Source organism: Xenopus laevis, chromosome 4S, assembly GCF_017654675.1.
Source record: "Xenopus laevis strain J_2021 chromosome 4S, Xenopus_laevis_v10.1, whole genome shotgun sequence".
Classification (NCBI taxonomy): Eukaryota; Metazoa; Chordata; class Amphibia; order Anura; family Pipidae; genus Xenopus; species Xenopus laevis.
In genome coordinates, this window is record NC_054378.1 from 65054498 (window position 1) to 65067272 (window position 12775).

General features: G+C 40.2%; 1 long non-coding RNA gene across 1 annotated transcript; it reads left to right on the top strand.

Moving 5' to 3' along the window:
- Nucleotides 1-3083: 3083 nt before the first annotated feature.
- LOC108715525 lies at nt 3084-11368 on the top strand. Its single transcript, XR_001935526.2, has 2 exons — nt 3084-3731; nt 10377-11368. It is a non-coding gene; the product is annotated as an uncharacterized LOC108715525 (long non-coding RNA).
- The last annotated feature ends 1407 nt before the right edge of the window (nt 11369-12775 follow it).

The following is a 12775-nucleotide window of genomic DNA, read 5'->3' on the forward strand; positions in this document are numbered from 1 at the left end:
CTGCAACATTTGAAGGGGTATATCTATAGATAGATGTAGGGGTCAGAAAGGGGAGATCCAGATTGTGTGCTGGAAGAGGGGTGGTCATTACTAATTACTTTTTATTAATAATAATAATAATAATAATTATTATTATTATTATTATTATTACTGTGCTATCAATTAATATATACAAATTAATGGTATGTGATCCATAATACCATTTCCCACTAAGTCCTATTTCAGCAAATAATTGATTTAGCTAAGCTAGAATTGACATCAGGAAGTATGGTAGCTTGCACTCAAAATGTGACCACCATGTAGATTAAATGTGATTAGAAATAGGACTATAATTTCTAAACAGGGCACTTAATCATAGTTTAAATGACACAGACACTGGGACATGAAAGCTCTTTAAAATAATAGGCAATAATCACAACATTTTCTACTCACCAATTAGGAGCAATTTACAAACACTATAAAATCTTGTATTGTACTACTGTTTCCCAGTGTGTGTAATGACAAGGATATCCTGATCATTACACCCATTAAGGCTTATTAGTTATTGTATACTTGTCCCTTATTGGTAAATAGAAATAGTGTTGTGATTTTTTTCAGGTTAAATAAAACAGGGACATGAAAGCTATTTTAAATGAATTCCCAGACTGAAGGAAACAATATTCAAATAATTTATATTGTGTAATTAAAGTTCATTTTGCTTGACTAATGTGATAAAATAGGATTTTGAAAAAAAAAATGGGTGACAAGTCCCCTTTAAATGCTTATTTTTGAATTGCTAGTTTGGAGGCATGTTTTGGTTGCATAAAAAACAGGTGTACTGCCAAAGAGAGTCTCATTTAGACTTCCAGTTAACATAGGGGCTGCCGAATAGTCAATACAGTCACTATTTAGCTTACGGTGGCTTACAGGTAAAAAAAAAAAAAAGGTTGGGGACCCCTTATCTAGTGCATGGTAGAAGCGTAGATTTCATTCCCCGCTGTTCTTTTCGTTTTCCTTGCTCCATCTCCTCACTTCTCCTTCCTGTGTCCTCACAGCCCCATTCTTAATACCCTGCAAATGAATGGATCTGGGCATGATATGACCACCCACATGCTGAGCCAAATGGGGCTGATTCAATCTTTGGCCCTAATGATTGGATAATCTATCGGGCCCCTTAAGTATGCATAGGGAGCCTGCACTGGGGCCTAAGTAGAGTTGGTACGTGCAGATCAAAACTTTTCAGGCCACTTCTGATCTACACATGCAAGTCATAAGTGGTGCAGTGGATGCCATGCTAGGTAGGTCATGGTGGGAATCCAGTCAAATAGAAATGTGCTTGGGGGTCACTGACGGGGTCACTGGGGCAGAGGGAGGTTGAGAACCTTGCCTCAGGCAGCAGTGCCCCCTCAAGTGTAAAGACAAAAGCCAGCTGGTTAACAGACTTGTCATTGCGAACTAATACTTTTGCAACATTGTTTAAAAGTAACAATGAGGAGTTAGGTAAACGTTGCTTTCAGTAGCAGTTATTTTTATAAATAACTTTAAAGTTTTAATGAATGTATATTGTAAAGTTGTTTAGAATTATGTTTTGATTTATCCATTAAGAAAGACCAGCAAAATTCCCGCATTTTATTACTGTTTTCACTCAATAACATAGGGGCTTTATTCTTCATGTGCACTTGCCAATAGCATCTGTAGCAATTCAATACAAATTGCAGATTACAGTTGCATTTTAAGGTCTGGTGCTGCCTTAGGCATTGAGTGCCCCAGGGTGCAGTGTGACACCAAAATAGTGTGGACATGTCTTTTGTGACACCATGTGCACAGTGCGCTGTGATGTCACGGAATATGCACTGCACATGCAGGGTCGGACTGGCCTGCTTGGGCCCTGTGAAAAAACCTGGTGGGCCCAGGCTTGGTGGACCCCTGGGGCCCTTGCTTTAACTAACTTGCTATGGTTTAATAAAATAATTTATAATCCGTGAGGTCGGGGTTGCTGCCTGCTGCCACTACTGCCTACCACATGACCCTGCTATGCACCTGCACGTAACGTAAATCCCACATCACAGGCAGGGAGGCAGCCTGCAGGAACATCACAGCCAACGTCCCCGGGCCGCACCTCGTGAAGCATGCGCATTCTATTAAGTGCGGTGGATCTTAGACTGACTCTGAAGCTATGGTGGCGGGCGTGGAGCCGTGGCCTGTGTAGAGCATTTTGGACTGGTGTCTGCTGGTACCGTGGAACTGACAATGGCCTGCGATCTTCTTCAAATAACTTCAGCAGCAGCTGCAGCACTGACCAGCAGCATTGGACTGGGCTGGCCAGCCTAGACCCTCTCCACAGAGCTGGCGGATAAACTCCCCTCCCCCACCTGATCGCATAAAGAAGACGCAAAGGGGAGAAGCACAGAGGGGGCCCTACTACTGGGAAGGGGGCCCTTGGGGGGTAAGGAACTGGCCATTGGGGGATCTACTTAAAGGAAAAGTAACATCAAGAAATGAAAGTGTATTCAATTAATGAAAATATAATGTAGTGTTGCCCTGCACTGGTAAAACAGGTTTGGTTAGTTCAGAAAGACTACAATAGATATATTAACAAGCTGCAGTGTAGCCATGGGGGCAGCGATTCATAATAGCTGAAAAAAGAGAAAAAGCACAGGATGCATTGCTAAAAACGGATAAGCCCTGTCAGGACCGGACTGGGATTCAAACTAGGCCCTGGCATTCCTAGTACACAGAGGCCCAAACCAGCCCACGTAACAGTCACTTTCTATGGCATCTTACAGCAGCCCCTATGGCATTTGCCAGAACCCACAGATTGCAGTATACAATGCGATTCTATATAGTTTATCTTTTATCTTGTTTATATAAACTATAGAAGTCTTTCTAAAGCAAATACACCAGTTTTACCCGCGCAGGACAACACTACATTATTCATTATTTAAAAACCCTTTCATTTTTTTTGTTACTGTTCTTTTATCACTCAAAGAGGGGGGAAATTTGTGAGGAAGCATCGACACCCCTGTATTTAAGCCTGTGGGAATATATTTATTAAAAAGCTGACTGAAAGTAAGTTTTCACCCTTTCATAAATATGCCCCTAAAACTCCATTCAAGTGAACAGAGAGTGGTGACATTTCCATGTGGCAAACTGTGATATGCTCCTTTTCACCCTTATTATAAATATTTCCTTTGTGTTTTCACTGTTCTCCCAGCCCGAAGCTTGTTTGCATGTTAATGTTGCAGGGGTTAATATATAATAGTAAGTTAATATATAATAGTGTTCCGCCCCCTACCCGCCCTATAAATGCTACAATGTGTTATGTGTACATAAAGGATCCAGCAGCAGCAGCAGCAGGAGGAGGAGCCTGGTCTCTGACTAGACATTATGGCTTACAAAACGATAAATAACATTTCTTATGTGGTTAACTATGAGCTGTGAAATATCAGTTGTTTATAAGGTGTAAAAAAAAAGATTTGTGAGTAAAGAGAATAATGGCTATTCGGTGCAATTGACAGCATGCAATGTAGGAGGAAAGAGCCCTCCACTGCCCCCTGCCTGGGTTCCACCACAAACTGACAAGCGACTCATGTGCCTTTTGTTTTTCTCCTGCTGCTGGTCATGAGACCCGGAAGTTGTTTTTTTTTCTATATCTATCACATGGCAGAGAGATTTAATAAAAACAGAAAAATGGCGACAGTCACGTTGCTTATGTTGCTGCGTCACTAGATTGTCGGAGAGGCAGACGAGCGGTAAGAAATGGGGTGATGCTGGCTAGTACTGGGGGGAAGTGGGGGACACGGGGCTGGAGACTCCAGCGGGAAATGCAGTGTGTGGCAACAGGGCAGTAGGATAGGGTAAAGCTAGGAAGGGCTGGGAAATAGCGCACATGTATGTAGTGCACAGTATGTCATTCCTAGGCACAGACATCCAAACATAAGCAATAGGGACTTAGATGTGATTTGGGGATGAAAGAGTGTATTTCTTAGCAGGTTTGGGCATACCTTCTCTTTACTTGTTGCCACTTTCATGAGGCAGCTGCTTTATAGTGATTATATGGGCTCAGCAATCTGCCTGTTTGTAGCACTCCCCAACTACAGATATTTCTGCTGCCCATTATACCAGGACTAGGGATATTCAAATCATCCAGGGGTGCTCATATGAAATGCCTCATTTATATAGGTCACCTCACTGCATAAGGCTTTCTCTTTTTAAACATGTCAGTATTGTTAAATTGCTGAACCAGCATTACTCTATCTGTGGCTGGACTACAACTCCCATGAATGATCCCCCCCTGCCAGTTATCCGAGGGTGCCACCGTTTGGGCAGAACTTTAACCATTCCCCATTACTATTTTAGTGATCTCCTTTTTTTTCTAGTTCTCCAGCAGCCACACCTATGTGTTCATAATGTTTTTCCAAGACGCACTTGCTTTGTACGTTGCCCTGGTAGTGGAGTAGTTAATTCATGCCCTCCAATTGTAAATATACCGTAGCTAAAAGTTGTTTACGGGAAAGATCCAGCAGGAGGAGCCTGGGAGGCTGGACTGTGACTAGACACATAATGCATGCTACAGTGACAATTCTGACTGGTAGAAGGTCTGTACACCATGGGTATGTAGCTGAAAGACTCTCTAATGATACTGTTTTTTCCTATTTCCATTCCTTGCTGGGCTGTAATGCTAGAGAACCTATGCCTCTGCATGTTTCATATTATTTCTCTCCTAAATGTGCTCACTGGTGATCAATCACTCACTTAACTACTATACTGAATTTTGCTGTTGAGTTTTAACCTACGGCTGTTCACTCTCTGTTATTGGACTACAAGGGGCAGATTTATTAAAGGGATACTGTCATCGGAAAACATGTTTTTTTCAAAACACATCAGTTAATAGTGCTACTCCAGCAGAATTCTGCACTGAAATCCATTTCTCAAAAGAGCAAACATATTTTTTTATATTCAATTTTGAAATCTGACATGGGGCTAGACATTTTGTCAATTTCCCAGCTGCCCCCAGTCATGTGACTTGTGCCTGCACTTTAGGAGAGAAATGCTTTCTGGCAGGCTGCTGTTTTTCCTTCTCAATGTAACTGAATGTGTCTCAGTGGGACATGAATTTTTACTATTGAGTGCTGTTCTTAGATCTACCAGGCAGCTGTTATATTGTGTTAGGGAGCTGCTATCTCGTTACCATCCCATTGTTCTTTTTTTTGGCTGCTGGGAGGAAAAAGGGAGGGGGTGATATCACTCTAACTTGCAGTACAGCAGTAAAGAGTGATTGAATTTTATCAGAGCACAAGTCACATGACTTGGGGCAGCTGGGAAATTGACAATATGTCTAGCCCCATGTCAGATTTCAAAATTGAATATAAAAAAATCTGTTTGCTCTTTTGAGAAATGGATTTCAGTGCAGAATTCTGCTGGAGCAGCACTATTATTTTGAAAAAAAATTTTTTTTCCCATGACAGTATCCCTCTAAGGTTTGAATGGTAAATTTGAATTAGAATTTTCAAAATTCGTTTTTTGGTTAAAACTCACAAATTTGAATTTTAAACTGCCAACTCGAACTTGAAATCGAACTTGAGATTTATCACACCTCGACCCTGGAAACAGTTCTAATTTGAATATCCGACACGTAAAACCTGCCGAGTTCATTTATAAATCAATGGCAGAGGTCTGTTGAACCATTTGAAGATTCTAACTGCCTTCCTGACATTGAGGTTTTTGAGGATTTGAAAATTCAATTGAAATTTTCGGGTTGTTCACATTCGATCAAATATTTGACTTTCTCATTTTCCCATAAATGACCTCCCATTTGAGTTGTAACTTCGAAATTTGACCTTTGATAAATCTGCCCAGCAGATAGTTCATAGTCAAAAGCTGGAAGTTATTTAAGCAACAGTTAGAGGGCCACATTTTTTACATGTATATGATGTATATTAAATTCAAGTTTTATTTGGTGCAATATATTTTTTGAGTTGTAAACATTTCTATTTGTTTTAAAAATCGTGAGTTCTCCATTCTATGACAGTGTGATAAAGCATCGTCTAAGATTTTACTCCCCCCCCATCCTGCCCATCACAGAAGAATCCCACCCTCATCCAGTGCAGATGACAGTATCTTCAAAAAATAACATGTCCCCAGTTCCAGTCCAGTTCCAAACTGTCTCTGGAAGCAATATCAGCACAGGAACTATTTAGGAGCATGGGTGTTTTTTTATGTGCAGTTGCATCATCATATAAAAATGACAAGTGTTGGCAAAAGTGGTTTAAATGGAGAACACTCCATTCATTCTAATGGTCCTGTGTTTGTATGACACTCCTGCATCAAAGATCTGTAAGGGGGTGGGGCTTTATGTTAAAGTGGGCTGAGTTTCAGTGGATCAGCGGTATGTTTATTCATAAATGGCTGTGGTCAGTATGAGGAGGAAGAATAATGGCCCGAGAAGGTTTTATTTAATGTTTCCTACTTTGTGGCAACATTTTCTGGACAATGCTTTCCTGTTTCAGCACATTAATGACACTATACACGGAGTGAGGTCTACAGAAAATTGATTTGCTGAGATGGGAAAGTGTGACTTTTTATGGCCTTTATAGCAGAAGGGAGAGATGTCCAAAAATAACACCCATTTTTACTGACATAAACACCATTAAAGAGATGAATGTGGGGGTGCTACATTTAAAATGTAAGTTTTGTATTTTTGCTTATATAATCCTTTTGACACCCCTCTGTTGGTGTTACACTTCACATGTTGCACCTACCTGATGACACGGGACAAACCTGAGGGCCTCTCAGTGCTATTGGGAGAGACTGGGAACCTGGTACTTATTAGCGCAATGCCTCCACCTAGTGGGATCCTGGAATGTAACTACGGGTGCCCCACCAGGAAATAGTAGTCATTCACACACAGTAGTTGGTAAATTAATTAACTGTTTATCTAAAATAAATTTAAGTAAAAGGGAAACTAATACATGCCACACTCCTGAAAAAGTGGAAATGGGGCCTCACTAACTAACTAGGGCCAGCACAGTCTATCTCTCTAACTAAAGAAGGCAAAGTCCTTTAATGTAATTTCAAACAAACACAGTCTCTGAAATCTTCTAGCGCTCCTTTAGGATGCTGTCACTTTATATATTAATACTCATTCCAAAAGTTTCTTTGGATGCTTTACAGTCATTCCTCAGGCGAGTCAAGCACTTACGGACACACATTGTGACTCCAGCCCCTTTGGATACAAAGATGGGAATCCCCTGCAAGTACTGATTCCTCTAATCTGGACTCCTTTCTCACACTCTTTCTCTCCAGGCACAGTATCTGCCTTCCCTGTGCCAGCCTGATCCAAATGACTGCTTTTGGTCAGGGCCTTCCAGCTCTATGACCCACAGGCAGCACACTGATCTCTCACCACCGCATGTCTCTCTCTGCCAGGCCTTTCTCTGCCGTTGTCTTCTGCTTCCTCTTCCTGTCAGCCACTCCCAGGCTGTCAGGGAGTGTTATTTTATGCAGCCCTGAGATCACACAGGCAAAGGCCTATGCAGGCCCAGATTTGTGGAGAGGCCACCAAGGCCTGGGCCTAGAACAGCAGGATTTTAGGGGGCAGCATGCTGCCCAACCACACCGACATTGGTTCAGAAACACTGGGGATGCGCAGGTGATATGATAGTTTTTTAAATTTCCTGTGTGCCAATCCCCATTGCTCTGGTCCCGATGATGAAAATTTGAACGAATAAAAGGAAGGGGACGGGGGCGACGTAGGACAGTGGGCCTTGAGGTGCCTACTATGTAAATCCGGCCCTGTTGCTAGGCAATAGCTTATATCACACAGGCTTTATGCCTGCTCCACTACAAGGAACTGCTGCAGAAGAGGGGCAAGTGCAAGGAGTTTGCACTACCTCACTACCTCAATACACTTATATGTCATCTAAATATAGTCAACCTGGCCATCTTCTCTACTTTCTACTGGTTAAATCCATTTGTATCAAATATCCATATGACCCAAGCAAGGTGCACACAGTTAATAGCAGCCAATTGAGGCCCGCATAAAAAGAGGTGTCCACATTTACTTATTATTGACGTATTTCCCCACAACCATATGGGACTTAACCTCTATATGCAAATACACAATACAAGATATCCAGGACCATACAGATTATATTAAAAAGCAATATTTATTGTCACCATGCCAAATATCTAAAATCATTTAAAATAAGCAGCGCTGCTTCGGGGGTGGGGATCCCATTTATCCTATTTTGCATATGTTATACAATACAGCACAATGTAAGAAACTGCGTGCACGCTATAGATCAAGACCTCCAATGTATGTGGATTGCAACCAACTGGATAAAACCGTAATTGAGTGTTCATAGGATGAGGAGAGCGACAGTCGTCGCGGCTGTAGTATAGGTAACCATTAAAGTGCTCAATTTGATGGTAGAAAAAGTACTTGTTGGAATCAGTTATGGGATATCTGATTTAAAACGGCATGTGAGGGCGAAGCCGGTGTGGGGTTAATTCTTTAGTGCCCAGAATGATGCAGTCTTGAATGGTATAAATGTAGGCACTAGAAGAGGGAATATCCTCTATACATATCCAATGGACATTCAGATCCCGGTACTCTGGTGGTATGGCAATCGCTATATGATGGTATTTATCCCACCACTCCGCAGCAAGCCACTGTTCAAGATAGAGAAATTACTGACCGTGATGGATCACCTCTCACACCGGCTGCTCATCGCTCCATACTCACATCCGACTCCCGCAATCATTTGAGCTTCTGATGCGCATCATCCTCAAGACGGAGAACAGGAAACCGCAAATCCCCTCGCAGCGCTGTGCCTTGAGGCTTGCTGCGGAGTGGTGGGATAAATACCATCATATAGCGATTGCCATACCACCAGAGTACCGGGATCTGAATGTCCATTGGATATGTATAGAGGATATTCCCTCTTCTAGTGCCTACATTTATACCATTCAAGACTGCATCATTCTGGGCACTAAAGAATTAACCCCACACCGGCTTCGCCCTCACATGCCGTTTTAAATCAGATATCCCATAACTGATTCCAACAAGTACTTTTTCTACCATCAAATTGAGCACTTTAATGGTTACCTATACTACAGCCGCGACGACTGTCGCTCTCCTCATCCTATGAACACTCAATTACGGATTTATCCAGTTGGTTGCAATCCACATACATTGGAGGTCTTGATCTATAGCGTGCACGCAGTTTCTTACATTGTGCTGTATTGTATAACATATGCAAAATAGGATAAATGGGATCCCCACCCCCGAAGCAGCGCTGCTTATTTTAAATGATTTTAGATATTTGGCATGGTGACAATAAATATTGCTTTTTAATATAATCTGTATGGTCCTGGATATCTTGTATTGTGTATTTGCATATAGAGGTTAAGTCCCATATGGTTGTGGGGAAATAAATCCATTTGTATTTACTAATCCAGTCTGCTGGGTGGAAGGTACTCGATGCAGGAATGGAAAGAAGCACAACAGCATAGTTGGTCATGCAGACCCGTCAGAGGGCCTTAGGCCTGGGCTATGTACAATACATTTGTTTTAGTTCTAAATCTAATGGCACATAATTAGTGGTAACTGGTGTTATGCTGGCAAAGAAACTGTGGTTGGGGTTGTTTTGTCCTTTAAAGGGATTCTGTCATGATTTTTATGATGTAGTTTTTATTTCTAAATTACACTGTTTACACTGCAAATAATGCACTCTACAATATAAAATGTCATTACTGAACCAGCAAGTGTATTTTTGTTGTTATATTGGTGTGTAGGCAACCATCTCAGGTCATTTTGCCTAGTCACGTGCCTTCAGAAAGAGCCAGCACTTTCGGATGGAACTGCTTTCTGGCAGGCTGTTGTTTTTCCTATTCAATGTAACTGAATGTGTCACGGTGGGGCCTGGATTTTGCTATTGAGTGTTGTTCTTAGATCTACCAGGCAGCTGTTATCTTGTGTTAGGGAGCTGCTATCTGGTTACCTTCCCATTGTTCTGTTGTTAGGCTGCTGGGGGGGAGTTATATCACTCCAACTTTCAGTACAGCAGTAAAGAGTGACTTAAGTTTATCAGAGCACAAGCCAAATGACTGGAGGCAGCTGGTAAACTGACAATATGTCTAGCCCCATGTCAGAGTTCAAAATAAAATATAAAAAAAATCTGTTTGCTATTTTGAGAAATGTATTTCAGTGCAGAATTATGGTGGGGAAGTGCTATTAACTGATGCGCTTGGTAAAAAAACGTTTTATTCCCATGTCCGTATCCCTTTATAAGTATATTTAGTGTATATAAGTATATTTTGGAGTTATTGAAGATTGTTACAACTTTATGAATCACAATGCTAACTTTAATCCTGTATTGCCATCTATTTTTCAGGTCTGTTTATTACAGAACATGCAAGGCATTGTGGCAGTTGGAGTCCTGGCTGGAGGGGAGTTGACTACTGCAACATTATTTCAATAGTTTATGTAGTCAGAACCAGTTGTGCAGAGATTAAAAAGGGCAAATAGTTACCGTTCTCAATGGCAATTGCATATATAAATTATTGAAAATATTTCATATATATTGGAAAGTTGTTCAGAATTTGCTTTGATCCCCTTTATTCCACAATGATAATACGATGACTGGCTGTTTGAAGAGATTGCAGAAGATGTATATACATTCAGATCTGTTAGCTTTTGAATATATAATAGTGATTTACAGGGGCACTGTGACTGACAGGCTGCCCTGGCTCAGTTATCACAGTGCTGATGCTGTCTACTCTAAAGGTACAGTACTGTGATAACTGAAGGATGGCAGCCATCTTAACTTCAGCTTTTCACCAGAAGACATTGTGAACAGACTATTGGATTCAATGCTGAGTGACTTGTCACTGAATGTTTGTGCCCAGCTGTACCCCTGAGGAAAACCAGAATGCAGGGTCTGGTGAGATCAATCCCATTTTTTGGAGGGCACTCATAACTGGAAAGAGAGAAGTGGGGGACGCACCAGTTAACCCCTTTGGAAATCTTTCTTACATATTTACACATAATTATTAGCCTGGCAATCCATTGGGAAAGCTACCTCTAACCTAATTACCAAATTGCAGAACTATAACTCACACCATATTATTTCAGAGTTGGGGAACTATAACTCACAGCAACTTCCGTTTATGTAATTGCTATTTTAAAACTGGGGGAACCACCTAATACAACCTAAGAGTATTTGGAAAATTGTATCATTAAGATTTTAAATAAGTGACCACCTACCTGAAGCAATTTGATAATTATCTTTTATGTATTTATATTGCTATTTATTGTGTTTCTGGCTGGCCAAATTTTAATTGGAAGATTGTTAATGTTAAATAAATATGTATACTTTCAGAATTACTCTGTCTTAAAATACACTTTTAATTAATTTTCTCATTTTTGTATTATCCTCAAAAGGAGCTTGGGGATTTAAGGTGTGTTTTAGACCAGTGAAAGAGTTCTTTCCTTAATGCCACATTACCTCAAGTGAACCTTAAGCTTGGTCCAATATGTTCAGTATATGAATTTCTAGCTATATTCATTTTTAGGGTTTAGTTCTCCTTTAAGAGTTGGGAGCTGTTTCAGACATCCCAGCACAGCTCCTGGCTCAACTCATATAGAAGTTGCTTAGGAATTTGGTTTGCTGCCTGCATTCCCTTTTACTGGCAGTCAGCAACTTCCAATCACATGAAATGGACACTGGAAGTTTTCTTTGACTGTGTTATTTAGAATCTCCATTTTGTCAGAATTGTCATTCCCAAGGAAATCTTGTCCTAGGGATGATATGAGTAGGACTTATGTTGTTAAAATGCAAGTAAAGATAAAGACTTAAACATAGCTTTATGCTGGGCAATGCTGAATTGATACAGCCTCACATTGAGTGAGTATAATAATTATTCTGGAATGTTGTCAAGTATGGGAGAGGTAGAACTTAAAAAGCAGAAGTGTGTGTTGTTATGTAAGGGCAAAGCTGAGAGGATGCTAAATCATAATACAATACATGGGGAGAGAAGCAGAAATTGAAACTGCTTAGTGTAAGGGACCGAGGACAAGAATAATTAACAAGGTGCCACTAGAACAGGTAGGAAGTCTGAACCTAAAGCTCACAATACTGAGAGGCTCTTGCATAATATATTCACGGCACTGTAGAAGTCATACTCAAAGGCATACTACCCAGAATTTACATTTTTCTGGAAATGTAAATTTCTGATTTTACTGTATAAGGACTTTGGTATCAAAACACACATTTCAGAAAGAAAACAACAAGAATGATAATACAAGAGTATGACAGGGTTCTATCAGAGCCTCAATATAATGAATATTATATGCTTTAACAATAATTTTTTATATTAAAAAAAATTTAACAATAATTTTCATATTTAAATATAGTTTGTAACAGTTACAATGACTAATATGTCCAGTAGAAAAAGTTTGCAAGCAGGAATTTAACTGTGTAATCTGCACTAAGGCCTCTGTTACCACATTAATATAGGCTATAATACTGCTCTAATGTTAGCAAACTAAAAGTTAAGTAATTAACATTAACTTTTACCCTCTTTAAATCATTGTCTTTCTGGGTTTTATTCTTTCTATACATTCTAAATAAATGTTTTCATTTGTTAGTTATTACAGTGCAAGTAGTCACCAGACTGAGTTACTTCTTATCAATACTGCAATATGTTTACTGTATGTTTAATTCATTGTTAAACAGCATGAAGTAACAATTTATGTTCTTAAAAGCACAAAACAAAAACTGTGGAACCGTGT